Consider the following 4,487-nt stretch of genomic DNA (forward strand, 5'->3'; position numbering starts at 1 on the left):
CAAGCTTTCATTAACCTCTTAACTATACAGAAGACACTGTGCTTTGTGCTTGAGATATAAATAAAAATTGAAACTGTCCCTGAAGAGGCTTTTAAATTACCAATAAAATATTTTTCTCTACTTATATGTGTCCATTTTGGTCTTCCTTGATAAAATTTAAACTCCTTGAGGGCAGGGCTCTTTCAGTTTGTCTTTCAATCTCCAGACAAACTGATCTCCCTGCTTCAAAGTTCTCCCTTCTCTCTTCTATCCTCCACAGTTATCAAAGTAATTTTCCTAAAGGACAGGTCTGATCTGATCATTCATTTGCCCAATAAAATCCAATGATTTTCTATTGCCTCTAGGGTGACACATAAGCTTCCCTGCGAATATTTTAAAGCCCTTCACAAGTTGACCTCAACTTACCTTTCAGACATTATTTATTACTCCTCCAACCAAACTGATCTTCAGATTGCATCTCTCCCCTGTATGCTTTTGCACTGTCTGTCCCCTCTGACTAGAAATATTCTTCCTCTTCATCTTCCTTTCTTAAAATGTCTTCATTCTCCCTCCTCCCCACTGCCTGCTCTCTGGCAGCCTTCCTGATCTCCCAGCTGCCAGTCTAGTTTTGTTCTCCCAGTTTCCTACTTCTCCCTCCTCCAGGCAGAAGACTGTAGGCTCTGGCCATGGTACAGTAACAGGTGCTCTACTGGGCTCTGGTGTCCACCAAGTGGCTGTCCAAGTTGGTCCACTCCTGGAAACTGGCCCTGAGCTTGCGGGTGCTCTGTGTCCTGGCACCCACCTCGGCAGCGCAATGCGTTCAGGAATATCAGGAGCGCCACACCCCGGGCACCTTTTTCCTCAACATCTATGAGTGCTGGACCAGGAGTCACCTTACTAGATGATGCTACCCAGGGAGGCTGTCTTCACCAGCTACGTGGGCCGCCTGGGCAACAGTGACAGCACACACTTGGTGGTGTAGGACTGAAATGATCTGGGCAATTTCTACAGCCAGCACTCCTGGTGAATGTTTCCAGTCTTTGGCTACCCCCCACTGTTGGTACTCAATGGGGCCTTCGAAATTGGCTGCAGGAGGGGCACCTGGTGACCTTGGGACCCATGAAGCCCAAGCCCACAGTCTTCAAAGCCACATTTGACAAGTCCCTGCTTAAGACCTATGAGCAGATGTTGGAAAACCTCGAGTCCAAGAGCTTCCAGATGGTGGCCTCCTGGTTGGGGGGAGGTACCTGGAGACAGAGCCTGAGACTAATAGCAAAGCCCTGGAATTCAGCCACATTCCTCGCTCCCTCAACATGCCTTTCACTGACTTCCCCATGGCAGAAGGTTTCAAGAAGAGTCCTCAGGAGATCTGGACTATGTTGAGGAAGAAGAAAGTGGACCTTTTGAAGACTCTTATTGACACCTGCTGTAAGGGGCTCAACACTTGCCACATCTCCCTTGCTGCCTACCTCTCTGGAAAGCCTGATGTAGCTGTTATGGCTCCTGGTCTGAGTGCTTCCCCTGGCCAGCCCCAAGCTTTGGTTCTCCCAATGGAAGGGAGGGAAAGCCTGAGCAGGAAGGGGGAAAGGATGAGAATTGACCCTTTCCTTGCCCTCTCCCCTCTCCTGGATCAACCAGTTGGGCCATCACGTATCTAGGGGTCCATCTTTGCCTTATCTACAATCCTCTTTGAAATGATGTCTGCTTTGTATTTTGTTTTTCCTTATCACTTTTAAAAAGTGATTGAAAAGTTTCTGGGGTAACTATATAAAGATTTTCTTCATCCTTCTTTGTCAGCTCTGGAATGAAGCCTCCCCTTTCTGAGAAAAAAATGCCTTGTTTCTTTCAGAACTCTACTGAAGTGATACTTTCTATGTGAAGGCCTCCCTCACACCCAGCAAGAAACCTCCCTGTGAAGAACATGCCTTCTTTATGTCCTGCATATACTAATTTATGTAAATGTCTTCCCTGGTATAATGTAAGCTCTTTGAAGGTAAGAACTGCTTTATTTGTGGTAAGGTGATGGAAATGATGAGTAATAAATGACATCTTAAAAAAATGAACTTGACCACATTTTGAAAAGAAACAACTGGCAATAAACATGAGAGTCATTTTCAAATCAGCTTTCAGTATGTTCTCAAGGTATAGACAAATTAGAATGAAGTTCAAAGGTAATTCCAAGTTAGAAGAAAATAAAGAATAGACCACCTGTAGTTATAACAATTCTAATTATTCCAATTCCAGCAAGCTATTATTAATAGATAAAATGAGCATGGACAAAGGACACAAAATTGATTTTTATCACCATTGCATATACAGAAATGAAAGAGTTTAAAAACACTGATAAAATAATGTGGCCAAAAAGCCAAGAAAGATTTTCATTTAGCAAATATTTGAACTCTAGTTTATAATTCAAAATGTATTTACAATGTACTTTGGGAAGGAGTTGGCAAAGATAATGGCCAACAACAGTCCACAAAAGAATAAAATCTGAAGAAGGGAAGTGAGGCTGTAGAAATAGCCAGAGGTAGAAGTCAGAACATGAGAACATCCTATGAATAATAATGGGTGTAATTAGAGGGAAGAAAATAAAGTATCAAAACAAAATTATTGCACATTTCCCGTTGTTATGATTTCCATTATAACTTATAGTCCTCAGTGATAAGAAGGGGAAATGGTATTTAAGTAGATGAACACAGAAAGATCAGACCAACTTCTCACCAAAAAAATCTACAAGCATGATGTGATTTTGAAAGCTCAGAAGAGTTAATATTCAAGATATGTAAGGAGGAAAGACACTTAAAAATGGGAAATAAGATGGAATATTTTATTACTCATCAAAATGAAACCAAATACTGGATCTTGTGCCTACCTCCTCCTACCCATACAATTTGTTGAGAACATGTAAGACTATACGACAGAAACAATTCCAATAATCACTGTGTTCAATAGTTCTCTGAAAGGCAATCTTAAAAATACATACAAGTGGAATATGTATACTTACCAAAGACATTTGCTACTAGCAAGGAAAATACCCTTTCCAAAGTCTAATCCATCCACTCCAATCCAACAAGCATTCACCAGCTGCCTACTAGTATGAAGAGCTGTGGTAGGCTATACGCATACAAAGAGACAGAGTCAGATTCAGGAAACATTTATTAAGCACCAGCCATATCACAGGCACTGTTTTAAGTTGGAGTTATGGAGAAAAGCATAACACAGACCCTACCTTCAAGGAACTCACAAGTTAATAGAGGAGACAAAATATAAACAAAGCCAAAGGCACCTAGAATAAAGGTTTTCTAAATTTGGCCTGATTAGATTATCAGCTCTCCTATCAGGGCTAGGTACTCTCACAAATGTGATCGTAATGGAACCTTGGAAAAGCATTGTAAAGGGACAATGAAGCACAACCAAATACTGAAATGGAGAAAGGTTGTGTTGTTTTTGGGAAAATGCAACATATCCTATAATCTTCCCTAATCCTTGATGTCAGACATCTTAACATCTATCTTCTAGTGAAACAATGTGGCTCAGGTTAACCACCATAAAATATGCAATACTATGAACATGAAAATTCCCAGGGAAACATTCTTTGAGATACTTGTCTTTAATTAGCTTAACTGAAGAAACTTTTTTTTTTCATGTAATGCAAAAGAGTTTAGACTAAGTATCCATGACAAAATAAGATAGAGGGAGAGCAGATGCCTATGTTAGATCTATGATATCCTATCATAATGACCTCTGGAGTTCATGTATCTTAGACAAACAGTTTAATGAAAAGGGACTAGAACTGAAGAAGAGAGAAGGCTAGATGGCTGTTGGGAAACTGACCAATTCTTTTAGTGACCCTAAGCTTCTCCCTGACAAAAAAGCTATTTTTTTAAGTTTGTTTGGTTTTTAAACCAATACTTTTCCCTGGTTGTTGTACAGTTGTGAGACATAAGAAAATACTATGGTTCATGAATAACTGAATCTAAGGATGACCCAAAAAGCAATATGGAAGGTCAGAGTGGACATGAGTAGAATGTAATACATGATATTGTAAAGGATATGTATCATCAAGGACATGGATGATCAGAGGAGCATAAAAATCAACTATTTGTTTGGGTGGAGCAAGAGACCAAGGATTGGCATGCTGCAGGCTCCATTGATAGAAACATAATGGGAAGAGAATGAGGAAACTTCTCCTCCCCCAAGTTCTGCATAGACTGCCTGTGTTGAATATACATGTAGGCATTTAGCCTAGGCATATACAGAAGCACTGTTGTCTACACTGTGCAAAAGCTTAGTCAGATCAGTGAGATTGTGGATCAGTATTTTACATAAGAAAGAGAAGTGGGTAGGTGGGTATAGACACAAACACACACATTTATGTAGGTGTAGATGTGGATATACACAATTGCATTGGTATAAATGTACATACACATATCATACATATTTCTATTCAGATAAACAAAGGCATCAATACACACATGGTTCTATCCAAGAAGTCGTTGTGAAGATTA

The 4,487-nt window shown here is 40.2% G+C and overlaps 1 pseudogene; it reads left to right on the plus strand.

Moving 5' to 3' along the window:
- The first annotated feature begins 626 nt into the window (after positions 1 to 626).
- LOC118829076 lies at positions 627 to 1,551 on the plus strand (annotated as a pseudogene).
- Positions 1,552 to 4,487: the final 2,936 nt, after the last annotated feature.

Source organism: Trichosurus vulpecula, chromosome 8 (assembly GCF_011100635.1).
Source record: "Trichosurus vulpecula isolate mTriVul1 chromosome 8, mTriVul1.pri, whole genome shotgun sequence".
Classification (NCBI taxonomy): Eukaryota; Metazoa; Chordata; class Mammalia; order Diprotodontia; family Phalangeridae; genus Trichosurus; species Trichosurus vulpecula.